The sequence below is a fragment of the Misgurnus anguillicaudatus genome, chromosome 1 (assembly GCF_027580225.2).
Source record: "Misgurnus anguillicaudatus chromosome 1, ASM2758022v2, whole genome shotgun sequence".
Classification (NCBI taxonomy): domain Eukaryota; kingdom Metazoa; phylum Chordata; class Actinopteri; order Cypriniformes; family Cobitidae; genus Misgurnus; species Misgurnus anguillicaudatus.
The window spans coordinates 15969821-15986331 of record NC_073337.2 but is presented as its reverse complement, the minus strand read 5'-3'; positions in this window follow the sequence as shown (position 1 = coordinate 15986331).

Genomic DNA, 16511 nt, shown 5'->3' with positions numbered 1-16511 from the left:
GTGTCTTTGTAGATTAATAAGTTTGTGGTGTTTCATGTTATCCTGTGTATACTGTAGCCTATATACCCTTGTCGGTTGTCGGTTTGTCTTTGCATGTATTTAAAGTTATTTAAAGCCAGGGAAACCATCCCATTGAGGAGTACGTCAGAGATTTTGGGACGGTTCATTCTAGTCCGACTAAAATGCATGTTTGAGCTGTCTTCATTTAAAAACACCTTGAACCGACATATATTCAAGAGCAATGATTTTACATTTCCTTTGACCTGAGTTATCATGTTCAACGTAAATTTCTTTTCTTTCACTACACAAACACACAGACTGTAGGCAACAGTTTACTTCCTGATCCTGTTGATGTAGACAAGACCGACATTATCATATTTCCTTGCTTCGGTTCGGACTCAGTCTGTAAATTAACTCCTGATGGCATTGCGTTTCGCATGAACCTTTCAAACATGGTTACGTCTCTGACATCAGAGGTATTCGAGCCAATCACAATTTACAGATTAGCTATCCAATCAGGGACACAGCGCTTTACAAATTGATGAGTTTTGTACAAAATCAATGCGTTTGAGGAAAGCAGTATATTTGGAGCTACAAAAATGTACGGTATGTGGAAAATAATGTGTTTTTTAACCTTAAACCACGCAAACACATTGTATTAATACCTAATACACAAAATAATGTTGTTTTTTTAGCAATGAAATAGGTGCACTTTAACGTATATCAGTGCCATTGTTTTATCTCAAGATGAACAACAGTATTGTTTTTGTTAGGTTTGTTTGTAAAAATTTAACTAGGCCTAGTCCTGGATTAATCCAAACCCTGTCTGGGAAACTGAAACTGGTATTTAGTGAAGTTCAGTGGTCCCCGTATGTCTTTTGATTTTTAGATGGGGTAATCTGAGCTGCTTAATTGTTGATTCTGACCACAGAAATTCGGTTTCACTTGCAAGCAAAACTTCAACCAAGGTTTTTTGGTATGGAGGAGTGCAGAGAGTTTGTTTTTACATCGTAAAAGGGGTTTTACCTAAAATAATAGCTTTTTTTATGGTGAAATAAAATAATTTGATTGGACAATGGAAAAAACGCAATGACGTTAGGCACTTTTCCGCACATATAACGCTCACTGCCCATAGAAAACAATTAAAAAAGGTGCCTCCCACTGCCATAAACGCGTTCTGTGTGATCCGCCTTTTAGATCCTTAAACCGTTTGTCACCATTTCTGAGTTCAGGATTTTCTAGGCAGGCATAAACAGTGGCTAGATAATGCATTTGAGCCACCATGCATGGCCCCGCCCCTAACATAATCACGAGCATCTATAGGTTGTAGAGGTATTTCGAAGTTGAGAGTGTAAGGGTTGAGACGGGAGACAAGAGAACCCAAGTAGTGATGGGTCGTTCGCGAACGAGCCGGCTCTAAGAGCTGATTCTTTGTAGCGAACGAGCAGAGACGAATCTTCAGACGCAGGCAGGGGTGGGACCGTAAGAACCGGGTCTTCTAAGGGAGCCGAGCCAGAAGAGCCGAATCTATGAAAAGAGCCGGACTGCCATCACTAAAATGTAGAGCCGGAGCTTGAGCCGAAAGAGCCGAACCAATGGAAAGAGCCGGACTGCCCATCACTAAACCCAAGCGCAGACGATATCGGGGAGTTAACATATAACATTTATTAACATGAAAACTCATCACAACATTAAACAAGATATACGAACACTGACTAAACATGATGACTAGACTAAGATGAAACATTTGCTGAACATAAATGACCGCTAGACCCGACATGAATTAACACAATGAACCAACACAAGACAAGAGACAAGAGGAGATTAAATAGGGAAACTAAACGAGGGCAACACAGGTGCAAGGGATGAACTAATAATGAATAATTAACAGGGAGAACAAGGGGGGTGGGGACTAGAGACGAGACACCAGAGGCACATGCCACAATAAACAAGGCATGCGCCTCCACATGAAACAAGAGACTGTCAGAACTCTGCCATCACAATAAAACATAAATATAAAACCAAACTCTCGTGGCAGAGTCCTGACAGAGAGAGATGGCAGCTTTCCCGCGAGTGGCCATGGTTTCAGCGCAGACAGGGGACACGCCCCCAGCATTTAAGAGTAGATAATGTTTTAATAATATGCCTGTTTTTCCAAGATTTTGATAACTAATTTTATTGATTTATTTATTATTTATCTGTAATCGATTAACATTACACAAAAAGAAAACACGTGTAATTAAATTAGATTTGGGCCTAATGAATCCATCTCTTTTTAATTACATGTCATATAGGGATTTCTTCAATTTTCCTTTGCTTCTGAAAAGATTAATTGAATTTCATTCAACCAAAAGGCCCTACAGTTATAAATCATGTAATAATTATCACTGAGATTACAGAGAATCTTTGTTCAAAAGAAAAACATGAGACAATCACAACACACAAGAGGAAAACAAAAAAACTGTCAGGCTGATCTGTTGTGCATCTGTTTCCAAAATTAAGACGATCTGGTACATAAAAGAATAATAAACAGCGGAGGGAATTCTGTTTTCTGAAGGGGGGGCACTGATTTTCAAATGCAAATCAGCTAATTCAAACCCCCAGCTAATACATTTTCTTTGAAAATGAGCTTTGATTGTGTTTCCAGTGCGCAATATAACATGTGTTCATGTTTCACGTGTAAAAAAAAACACGGTATTTTTTACACAATTTACTTATCTGTATAGCGCTGGAAGTAGAGGACTGTAGTCCAAACCGGTTGTTTGCTGTAGGCTTTGAAAGGCAAATTCTAAAATATATCGCCTGACAGTGAACTTTGAGCTTTATCATTTTACAGCTATTATTTATGCTATTATAACAACATTACACACTAACTAGGGTTTAAAAATGGGATTATAAAGAATGTGACCTTTAACTTGATTGACACAGTGTTTTAATATCGGGTCTGACATGGCATTCATGCCTCAGTTGATTGGTTCAAAAATCCAAATCTTCCAAAATTATGAAATAATCCCTGAACGTTGTATTACATCATTGTTATTCATACAGTTTGTGTTTCACACCTCTTTACACACTTGCTGATGTCTGTCAGTGAATGTGAAATCTATTGGGAATGAAAGGCCACAGGCTAAACTCTCATGTCATCTGTTAAGAAGGAAAGAAAAGCTTGCTGTTTGACTTTCTGATTAATTGATTCATTGCTAGTCTGACAATACATTGTGGTGTTGTACGTGCAACTGAATCCAGTCTTGATTTCCTGACACTGTTGTTTACACAAACACAAAATCATTTCAACCAGTTTCAGCTTTAGTGGTCATGACATAAACAGGAAGGACTATAACAAGTCTTTTGTATCCAAACCAAGCGGCAACCTTTCGATCTCTATCGTGAAGTCAACACGGAAGTGACTTGAACTGCAATTCATTGACTGGTTCCCATACACCCCCATGTCAAACTTTACAGCAGAAATAAATGTGTTTACAGCCTGGTACAAAAATTGTTTTTGTTCTATATAGCTAATTTTGCCCTTCATGACAACTGTTGGTGGGTGATTTTTTTTATAACTCATCCGTTTAAATTATATTAAACCTTAAATTTCTGCATAATTAAGGGCGTGGCCTTGAGTGACGGTGAACTGCAACTGCTGTAACTACCATTGAGTTAGGCATTTGTGGTTTTGGCAACTAGCCACTTAAGCTTCACCCACATCCCGCCTCTTTACGCATTTACGGCTATCCGCAAGTGATGCGGGGTGACGCCATGCCAAGATGCGACGGCAAGACCCGCCAACTATTGGCATCAAAAAAGCTCTTCACAAACCTATGGTGATGTCACAGACACTATTTCCATATGATGTGAACATGCCACAAAAGTGTGTGTGTGTGTGGGGGGGGGTTCTGTTTTCATCTTTATTTTCTTATTTAATACAAAGCTACATACTGTATCACATATTTGCATGAGTTTCTACATCAGCAGCAGAAACTCAGCAATGTCCATTCAGCAGGAGAGTAGTTTGCTTTGTTTGTTTCTGTATTTGTGTATGTGGTTATCAACAGGGACGGCTGAAATGTTTTGACTTTTGTAAACAGCAGATGTTGGTTATGAATTATGTCGAAGTAAATGACCCACGAGGAGAAAAACATCTGCTCTGTTTGATGTGGATTGACACTGGACACTAGACAGAATAATTTCATTCTGATGAGATATTTTTAAAGGTCACCTTCTTCGTGTTCCTATTTTTCAAACTTTAGTTAGTGTGTAATGTTGCTGTTAAGAGCATAAATTATACCTGCAAAATGATAAAGCTCAAAGTTCATTGCCAGGCGATATATATTTTCTTTACCAGAATTCCTCTTTCAAAGCCTACAGCGAACGGCCGGTTTGGACTACAACCCTTTACTTCCTGATTAAAGGACGTCAATAAAACAGCTTTTGACTAAACTCCGCCCACAGGAATATGTCAGTCAGATTTACAATATCAGTTGATTATTAAACAGACATGGGCCCAACCAACATACATGGCTAGCAGTGCAAATTTTTTTCTATTGGCCCAGATGGGCAAGTGGTTGAAATTTTATGTGCCCTGCCAAAATATTCACGTGCAAATTGTTACCATAAAAACTATAACTAGAACTAGTACTTGAATATTGATATTGGCTTAAATATGTGCAAATTATTGACTTTTATGATGATCTAGCACTGGCCCAATCGGGCAAGTAACCGCTCCATCAAATGCTGGCCTCGGGCCATCAGGCACTCCTTATTGTTGAGCATTGCATTGGAAGGCATAAATATGTTGCCATAATATGACACCAAACAAATATTTTGTGGCATCATATGCAGAATTAGCAATTCTCCATCTGTCAGTGAAACTGCATCTGTCATTAGACACTCTTGTGATTTTGTTCCTCATAATTCATGGCTTACTGTAATTAAATATTTAACATAAGTGTTGCCACATGGTCCTCCAGAGATAAATGGTAGGATTTGGTATATAGCGAGTGTTTGCCCAAACTTTTGGTGTGTAGTGATGGTTTAAAGGGATAGTTGGCCAAAAATGATATTAAACCCATGATTTACTCACCCGAAGCCGTCCGAGATGCATATGTCTATCATTTTTCAGATGAACACATTTTCAGTTATTTTAGAAAATGTTTTAGATCTTTCAGTTAATCAGATGTAAAGTTACAGGGTCCACGTTCTTCAAGTCCAAAAAATGTGCATCCATCGCTCACAAAATAAATCCAAACGGCTCCATGATGATAAACAAAGGCCTTCTGAGGATAATCCGTGCCGTTTTTTGTAGAAATATCCACATTTAAAACTTTATCAATGAAAATAAGTAGCTTCCAGAAATGCCATCTTAGTCGCGTCCGCATTCAAGATGAAAGCGTACGCAGTTTACGGAAGTTTCTCTGCTGCTGCTCGTGCTCGTGTTCGTCTGAAAAATTATGGAGATATGCATCTCGAACGGCTTCGGGGTGAGTAAATCATGGGTTTAAAATCATTTTTGGCTGAACTATCCCTTTAACCCCATGTGCATTTTTTATATGGACATGTAGACTGTATATAGTAAAAGATTTATGGACGAGAGATGGTGGTGCGTACAATATGTAGTGAGGGAGTGAAATAAACCAATTTCTGGTTAAACTTTTAAACTAAACAGAGCTTGAAAATGCAAATCAAATTTAAACTAGCTTTTTCATGTCTAAACACACACACAGGCAAAGAAAGCTCTTATGCTGCATACACATTAAAAGCATCAAGTTCCTCCCTCTAGATAATTTGCAGGATTTAACTTCGTGTCATGCTAATTTTTCCCTTGAGTTGAATATTTTCAACTTGCGCAAAGTCACATGTGAGGCGAATACCATGTGTTATTGCCTCGTGTGAGTTTGCATCTATTAGCGTCTTTGCATTGACGTATGTAATCTTAATGCGCAAATTGTTGATTTTGTATTTGGTGTGTGTACGCCCCATTAGATAGTATAGTTACTGTAAGTAAAACATCACGCCTAACTATCTCTTGCTTTAAAAATGGTTCTGCTTGAGATATCAAAGCAAAATGAACTACCTACAACATGTTGAACATTTGGCAGATGGTCCCTACAGCACTGCAGGGCTATTCTACAATTGTTCTCAATTAACTGCTTGGCTGCTTTTTCATGTGTCATTATCTGTGTCTATTATACTTGAAAATAAAATGGTGAGGCTGAAGGGAAGAGAGGTAGATTAGACAAATGTATAGAGGTGGAGCAGCTGATAGCACATACTCAAAAGCAACAAATGGAAATCAGCGCACCATTTCTGAACATCAAAGTAGATTTTTAGCCTCTCTTCACCTATAAGTACACTTATTATTAAGTGCATATAAGTGCATTTACATTTCTGTTAAAAAATATTATTTGAAGCTGAAACACAGAGCCACAGCCATCTGGCAATGCATGATGTTACAAGTACAAAACCACAACTTGAGTAGGTTGTAGGTTTAAGTCCCTATTAATTGAAAAAATATATATTTAAGTATTTTTTAGTATATTTTAGTATATAATACGTTAGGCTTCAAGCCTGATTTATACTTCTGTAGTGATGGGGACGAGACCGCCTATGCCGAGTCTGAGTCAAGACCAAGTCTTTGAAGGGTCGAGACCGAGTCCATTGGTTTTCAAATAGAGTCGAGTCCGAGTCAAAACCAAGTCTTTGAGGAAGCAAGTCTGAGTCGAGACCAATTCGAGACCAAGACCATAAAAACATGTCAGTTTTCATATTCATGATTTAATGTTAATAATCATCAGTTAGGCCAACAGACTAAGCTAGATTGGGAATTGTTTGAGGAGCAGTCTTAACATCTTAATATGGACGATGCTTTTACAATCATTAAAAAAATCCCTACCACATGCATCAACTTCTGCCTATTTTTCTAGAGATAAATAAATGGCTCTGATGGCAGTATCTTTGCATTGCACCATCATTTTCAAATAATGCCCATCAACATTGCATTTTATTATTATTGTTATGTGTTGTGTGGTTGGTAATGCGTTGGTCTCAAGGACTCGGTCTGAAATTACAAGTCCTTCTCCTCCCACTGTGGTCTGAGACAGAGTCAAGACCGAGTCTTTGAGACCGGACTTAAGTACTACATCACTATACTTCTCCGTTCGGACCATCGTCATACCCTCTACGCAGTAGGTTATATGTCAGTTTTCATTTGTACTTCTGCGCTGTTGTCCGTGTTGACATGCAGATGCTAGTCAGTCTCTCCAGAAAAACGCGATTATGCGATCACATGATTCAATGTATAATCAGCCAAAGTCGCATATTTATGCAGGGGTCGCTTTTTTTCAAATACACCGCACTTTTGGCGCATAAATTGCAGATTTTCGCACGCGAAATATGTGGGGCTTGCATGATTTCATAATCCCCCTATTTTCGTAGCAAAAAGTCACATATACATACCTTAGCAGAAAGTTGAAAATGTTGCATTTACTTCACACAAGCGCAGCTATGCCCCCTGTTGCCATGAGAACGTTATGAAGTGACCTAATTACGCGACATTGACATCATTGAATGAGAACAGGGTTTTGGGGAATCACTTTTTATTTCTTTTTCATCCAACCACAGTTTTTGCAAGTTCCAGCAGTTTTTGCAAGGATTTGGTATATAGCGAGTATTTGGCCAAACTTTTGGTGTGTAGTGAGGGTTAGGTTTAACCCCATGTGCAGTTTTTTATATGGACATATAGACTGTATGGACATACAGTATAGGATATATGACCAGGGATGGTGGCGCTTACAATATGTAGTGAGGGAGATAAATCAACCAATTTCTTGGAAAGCTTTTTAAACTAAGCATAGCTCGAAAATGCGAATCAAATTTAAATCAAATTCCCTGTTGCCATGGGAATGTTATGAAGTGACGTAATTACGCGACATTAACATCATTAATGAAAACAGGTTTTGGTAAATCACTTTTTATCTCCTTTTCATCCAACCGCAGTTTTTGCAAGTTCCCGCAGTTTTTGCAAGTTCCCGCAGTTTTGCAAGTTCCCGCAGTTTTGGCAAGTTCCCACAGTTTTTGCAAGTTCCCGCAATTTTCGCAAGTTCCCACAATTTTCGCAAGGTCTTGCAATTTCATTGCATAAATTGCATAAATATCCCGCATATTTCATTGGATTTTTTAGGAAAACGTGCTGCAAGATCAAGGATTTTTGCCCATAACAATCACAAGAAACTCTATGTTTTTCTGAAAGGACTGGCTAGTAAGCAGTGTTGACAGGCATAGTGCTAGTGTAAACCACAGTATGAAGGCAAATGCTGGAGAAGCAGCACGTCACTGTGTACGTTATTGGAGAAGCAGGGATGAATCTAGAACTTAAGGTAAACAGCTGTACAGCATGTTTGTCACTTGGCCTGTTTTCTCTTTATTGTAGGGAATGTTTGAATACCTGAATGTTTTATGATAAAGCTGATTGCTTTAATGGCTAGAAATATATTACATTTTATTAATCTGCTTTGAGTGTTTTTACTGTGGCACAGCAACTTGACATATTAATGCATGAAAACAAAGAGGAGAGGATGTCAAATTATTGAATACAGAGAGAAAAACATAGGTAAAACCTATGATACCTGTGTGCCATGGCTTGAGAAACAGTTTTGGCATTGTCAAGAGAAGTGCATTACTCTCTGGGGCAGATACATATCTTTTGAATATCAGTGAATGCACTCACTTTGTTTCAGCTAAAGTCTGGGGGTGGGTTGATTGTACAGCAATCAGAAAGAAGGGACGCTTGTACAGACACCTGTAATATTCAGAAACCCCTAGAGCGTACATGTGATGATTTTTCCAGAGTAAAAAAAGCTTCAGGTCAGAATAAAACGCTTTAAATGACTATACTGCTACAAGCACTGATAACCATCTGCATGCACCAACCCACATATATTCACAAAATCTTTTTAATTAAAATATCAAAAATTTCTTCTTTATGATTTGTGGTTATGTTAGAAGCAGCTTTCCGACAGCACAAATCACATTACAGTAATTACACTGAAAATACACATCATTTCTCATTATACTACCATAGACAACAAAACACAGACTTGAAACACTGTACATAATCTACCATTATGTATTTTAATTAGCAGTTTTATACAAAGATGTCAATTATGTACCAGCCAGTAAAAAATAGCTTTTCATTTGCTTCTGCAAAAGCTGAGGGTTTAAATTGCTCATCAACCCAGTCTTTAAATGAATGTAGTTGATGATATGCTTTGTGGTAAATGCAAGCTAAGGGTTTAAAGTTTTAAATTGCTGGATTTGTTGATACCGTTTTATCTGCCTTACTTATACCAGAGATAGAGACTCATGGGCTGTGTTTAAACGGTCAAATTTCAGGATTGACAACAGCATTTACAGTGCATGCGTGAGTCTGGAAATGTTCGGTTCACACATCGGATTACAGTCACAGTAGTCTGTGTGAACAAGCATCTTGAGTCATTCCCACCTGTATATTTTATCAGCATGTGACACCTGTAACTGTAGTGACATGTGTATGGCAGTTTTCCAAGCTGCCTTATCTAATGGCACTGGGTACTCTTATGTTATCCCAATAAAATCCAGTCCTAACTGTGAGGAAATGATTGGGAATATGAATGTATTGCTGGATAAGGTGTATAATAATGGGCTTTGAAAGCAGCATCATTACCGCATATACCACAGTCAACACATAAAGTCCAGATCCAATCTGGTGAAGCAAGAACAGGCTTATGATTCCTTCAAAAGCTAATGAAACATTACAGATTGTGTCTCTGCAAACAAAAGACAATAATAAGATGGACTAATAAGATGGAGGGGAATATGTGCGTCCAGTGACCATAATGGCTTATCAGTAATGACTGGACAAATGTGTAGGAGATGAGGTGAGATTCTCATTGACTGTGGCTTTTGTTCTGTGCTGGACACATTATTAGTTTAATTGTCTTACATTGATAATCCCGGCATGACTAACAGTCCCTGAAATCTCATGGCATGTGGGACAAATCTAGGGTTGCCAACTTTCTGAAATGAAAATAAGGAACGTGAGGGGGGGGGGGGGGTTGTTTGGGGGGTTTGCCTGACATGGCCCCACGGAAGAGAATTTTGAAAAAAATAACCCCTGAAATAAAGACTTCTGGTGAAAATAGTGGAAACTAATTTATACATTTAGATAAATATATTTCATACACCTTCTTAGGCCTAAATATTTAATGAATAGCAAAGTATGCCTAATAAGTATACAAGACTGAACCACATAGATGTGAAATATAAAGGCTATCATGATCATTTTGCCAACACCATGGTTTTATTTAAGTTTATAATACGCCCTCTTCAAAGACCCCACCCCTTTTTAAACCTTGAGCTATCTAAATCAATAATTATTTAATAAGAAAACCATCAGAAATGATTGACACATTATGAGACGGGAGGGAGCGGGACACAGGAACAGAGGGAGAGCACTGGAGAGATATATATGTGGATATATATGTTAGGCTAAACCTGTACTATCTCTTTTAATTATAATCACTTTCTTATCAACTATATTTGAGTTTTAAAAATCCACATAATTACATACCACATGAGCCTCTGGAGACGACTGATGGACAATGAACCTTGACATTGCTCCATCCTGTGCCCGCAGTCTTTCGCTCCTCTTGTGATTATCTCCTCATGCGTGCTGCTTTATATATCACACACTCCGCCATGACAAACAGAAAAAACGCGACGGCATATGGTACAATTGGCCTTGTATTCTTTGTCCCTCACGCGTTCCTGCCATGGGTAGTCATTTTCCCATTCAATTCTATATTTTTGTGCTCGTTTCTTTTTCGCCGGCTGCTCGGATGCAGTCATTTTTACATTTCCCGCTGTTGTCACTTGTCGTCATCGTTGCTATGATACGTGACATCACAATGACTGAAACGACCAATTAAAAGGGCATTCCTGATGGGGCTGCAAGATGTTAAAACGCTATACGCTGAAAGACAAACAGAGGGAGAAATTACCGCACCGTCAGGGTTTTCTTATACAAATGACGCGGTCTTCGTTCATGGCTGACATATTATAAGCTATGTGTCTGTCATGTATTTGCACTGAATTTATTTTCATAAAATACGGAACAAACTGCGTCCCGTATCAGTTCAATACGGAACAAGAATTTTATGTGTCAAATACGGGACGATTCCGTATTATACGGAACGGTTGGCAACCCTAGACAAATCAGACATCTGGCTGGTAAAAATGAGAGGTGGAAAGCAAAACAAATTAGTTTAATGATTAGAAAATTATAATGAACAAATGCATTTCTGCTGCATGTATTACACACAAGTTTCTTTGGCTGCTGTAAAGTATTTTTTGAACTGCATGTTTTAGCATTATAAGCTTATAGAAATATCTATCAATATCACAAATCAAATGGCTAACATCAAAGCAATGTGTCAGTTTAAAATAAAAATCATTGTGATCATTTTTCCATCTACGGTATGTTGGTTCCTCTCCGTGTTTACTCGGCCCCCTGCTGAAGGTTCTCATTATTTTGTTCCACTCGCTCATCAGATTCGACTTCATCATCTGCTACTGGCTGCAGCTACACACAGAGCTCAAAATAATGCTGACATGTAAAACCTTGTTAACACCAAAACATGACGCAAAATCCAAAAGTCAATAATTTCTTGTCTTTCCTGTATTTTATTTATCATTAAAGGCGCATTATGCAATTTTTAGAAGGATTTCTTGACAGAAATGCATTATAATATACATGAATATACCACAGGGCTGTTGAATGCTGTATTCTGATTGGCTGAAAAATTTATCATGGGTGTTGACTATTTTTATGTAAACCACACACCTAACCCTACAGTCACATTAGCTACAAAAGTGAACGACACCGAGCGACACGCACCCGCTTGATGGGCGTTCCTTGGCTAGTTTCTAAAAGCGGTATCAAAAGTCACTTTAGAGGTATTGTTAAGTTACAAGAATGGTGTTTTTGGATTTAAAAGTATTTATTTCTCGATAAAAGTAACAAAATATATGAGATAAAATGCCAAACTTATCAGATATATACATAAATTCGCATTTTCCGCCATCTTGAATTATTTTCTCAGACTCGACCACAGACCTCCTTCACTCCGATTGGCAGTCGCTTTGTCGCATCGCTCAGTATTTGCATAAAATAGCCTGCTTGTCTATTTTGGCCCCGCCTTGCTCGCGCACCGGCGAGCTTGTCGCTTGTCGCTGGCAAACGGCCACTTCCATTGAAAATGAATGGTAGCCTGTCGCTCTGTCTCTGTCGCTTGTAGCTAATGTGACTGGGGGGTAACCTGTCAAATGTCTTAAAAATAGGCAACACACCAATGTTTGTAGTAACTGTGGTATAAGCAGAATAATTGACTCTGGTCCTTTGAATTATTCAAAAAGAATTAATTCTACATGGTATTGATTAAACAAGGTGCAAAAATTGATAGGATAGCATCTTGCAGTTAATGGAGATGCACATCCAGGGCACGAAGCTCCCGTTCCACCACATCCCAAAGATACTCTATTGGGTTGAGATCTGGTGACTGTGGGGGCCATTTTAGTACAGTGAACTCATTGTCATGTTCAAGAAACTAATTTGAAATGATTCGAGCTTTGTGACATGGTGCATTATCCTGCTGGAAGTAGCCATCAGAGTATGGGTACATGGTGGTCATAAAGGGATGTACATGGTCAGAAACAATGCTCAGGTAGGCCGTGGCATTTAAATGATGCCCAATTGGCACTAAGGGGCCTAAAGTGTGCCAAGAAAACATCCCCTACACCATTACACCACCACCAGCAGCCTGCACAGTGGTAACAAGGCATGATGGATCCATGTTTTCATTCTGTTTACGCCAAATTCTCATTTTTCCATCTGAATGTCTCAACAGAAATCGAGACTCATCAGACTCTGTTGTAGCCCATCCGTCTCAAGGTTGTGCGTGTTGTGGCTTCACAAATGCTTTGCTGCATACCTCGGTAATAGCAAGTGGTTATTTCAGTCAAACTTGAATCAGTCAGCCCATTCTCCTCTGACCTCTAGCATCAACAAGGCATTTTCACCCACAGGACCGCCGAAATGGTTGTAAACCCTAGAAATGGGTGTGCATGAAAATCCCAGTAATTGAGCAGGTTGTGAAATACTTAGACCGGCCTGTCTGGCACCAACAACCATGGCACGCCCAAAATTGCTTAAATCACCTTTCTTTCCCATTCTGACATTCAGTCTGGAGTTTAGGAGATTGTCTTGACCAGGACCACACCCCTAAATGCATTGAAGCAACTGCCATGTGATTGGTTGATTAGATAATTGCATTAATGAGAAATTAAACAGGTGTTCCTAATAATCCTTTAGGTGGGTGTACGTTCATCAAATACTTTAATTTAATCACGGTTTCGGGCCATTCAGAAACACTGTTTTGTTGGCAGAATCCATTAAGAGTCAAATGAAAAGAAAACGCAAATAAATCCATTTTGACAAATTTTGGTAAAAATGTGTTTTCTATACCAAGAAAGTGACAAGATGAAAACAACTATTTTCTGTTACAAACTTTCACACAGCATCTTTAGGTTATAAAAACATAAAAAATTCAAATCCATAACTTGATTTTCAAAGATTTATTATAAAAACGGATTATTTCTTCCACAAAATGCAATAAATCCATGACAAGTTTTTATTCAAAATGCTATAAATCTATTGAATCAATAGCCTATATAAATGTGCATTCATCTTTGCCATGTTATATTCATTTAGTTGACTAGTTGTACACACTAATTAAAAATATAAACATTAATGTTATTAATCAAAACACTTACTTTGTCATATTAAGAACCCTGTCATTGCGGTTACTTGACGTCTTCGCTTAACGTCTTTCACAGCGATCAGCTGTAAAATGTTTTTGGTCCTGCTCGATTTTCGTTGACTTTGAGTAAAATTATGGAAAGTTTTTCACAGGGCTTAAAAACGAAAAAAATTACCAATCGTTTCACTCCGAGCAGAATCAATATTTTAACGTTTTTGCGTTCCTCATTGAACATTTACGTTCCGAAAACGGTTTACTTAGAAAAAATACCGGTTAATAACGTTATTTTAATTCAGGCTATACTTTAACAAATGCATGCATACAGACTAATTTTCACACAAAAATAATAACATAACACATGATATAGCTAAACTTCAACATTTCATTAATTGTTAAAACCACAAAAGAAATACCTGCATTAATTTTAAGTATAAACAGCTGAAAAAAACGACCCGTTTTATGCCGGTCTTTTACTGGTTGAAACCGCAGCATACTCTGCTGGATGTTTACGTTAAATGTGCCTCTGTAAGTTACTTCAGTGAATCCCGGCTACTGTACTTCTCCCCCACATCCTTTAATATTGCAGACAGACTTGTTAAGACAGCTTGTCGTAAGAAAAATAATAACGAAAAGGAATTTCTTGGTGGCGACCCATCTAAAAAGTAATTGACAGTGGTATAAGTCCCCTGGCTTTTTTGAGTTACAGTTTGCATCTGCATATTTCCAAGCAAGTTTTAACTTAAACATACCTCTGAACATTTGATGGGTAGCTTTGTGGTTATTTAAGACAAATGCTATCGGGCCGGAGACTCGATGACTGCGGCGCGGGCATTTCACTCACGCTGTGTGTCAAAGTCACTCACGCTTGATGCGTCAAAGTCACATGTTGTACTGTTCAATTCATGATTGGTCACGTATAAAGTACAATATTAAAGAAAACGATAAAATAACGTTATTAACCGGTTAATGGTAATTTTAAATAAACGTTTCTGTTCAGAACAATTAAAATTGATTTTGTTTTCGTTTTTGTTCCTGTTAAAATTTCGTTCGTTTCCGGTTTTCGTTTTCGTTCCTTGAACCGGTTCAGAGCCCTGGTTTTTCATAAGATCCTCTGGGGTCAATGTGTTAGCATGAGAAGCTTGATGCTGTCGGGAGAACAAGCACCCGTCTCCCGAGTGCCTCTCAGGGAAATTATTAGATGTTGATGGCTTACGTTTCTTTCCCATCACAGAAAACCATCACAGGTTTATCAATGCAATTAAAGTATTATTTTCTTTTGTTTGTTGATCACAAAGTACAAAGTAGTTGAGGAAAACTAGGACTCCGTGTACTCAGCGCGCCGCCATGTTTGTTTACATTGCGTGAATGGTGCGCTGTGGGATTTATTGCGTTCTGTAAAAAAGGGGGAGTGGCGTTTATCGCATTTTGGGAAAAAAGGGAGAAAAGATGACAGAATAACACGGCGGATATTAGATTTTGCGTAAAATTAAGAATTTACTTTTAACTACTGACCTGATATAATGCTGATTTTGGCAGTAACTCATTTTTTTCAAAAATGTCGTTTATCGCGTTTTGGAACCAAACTCTTCATTTGTTCTTTATATACTTTTTTAAACAAAGTATAAAATCATCCTGCTTTAAAATGATTTCCCTGTTAGATGACATCATGAATCCCTCTCTTCACCAGGTACCATTCTGTTGCAATATGTAATATGTGTACTTAAAATCAGTTCAATTGCCGAAACATAAAATGTTTCTTGTTCGATTTTGTCAGGATTAGAAATTTAGATTATCAACAAATTTCATTACCATTCCTATAAGATTTTTTTTGACAGTCTAAATGGAATCCTACTGATACATTTTGGATCCAAAAATAAGACTGAAAACATGAAAACAGACTTTAAATCAGTTGTTGTAGAGTCAGACATTGACTGGGATGAAAAGCTTTAGATGTAATATCCTTGTTACTGTAGCTTACATGAGGGCACTACCGCACATTTTAAATAAGCTACTGGCCGCATACAATCTATTGTGGACTTAAAGAAATATATATGAAGGATTTCCAAAGTTTTTGAAGTATTTTTCATACACCATCATAGCTGGTTTATCACTTGTGACAGTATTTCATTTAGACAATGTTTTATTGTGGTCCAATACATTTTCTGTGATAACTAGCCTATATACACATAGTGTTTTGTCCATCTGTTGATGGTCTTTAACAGTGCGTGATCACTTTCGAATTCTTAAACGTTTTGTCACAGAGCGTAGGTGTGTATCAGTGTTTACTGATGCTGTACAGCAGGCCTCTGGGGATATTAGATAAAAGTGATGACCATCAATAGATGCAGGTCTCTGTGAGTCTCATTTAAGAGTCCCAATACAGAAACCTGGTGTTATCTGATGTGTTTCTTCTGGTGCTGGTACATGACCTGTGTCCAGAGAATTGATCAAACCAAATGGTCCAGAACTGCAAAGCCACTTATCCAGCCAATAACTAGACCACCTAATTACCCACTTCGCATCTTTAGTAAATCTAAATTATGGTTTGCGCTGGTGCAAGCTGTTAGTAGATCTGGCCCCAAATGTAAATTCTTACCTTTACCTAACTTGAATATATGTTGTTGTTTTTGTAATATGCATGCTTTTAGCATGCCTATG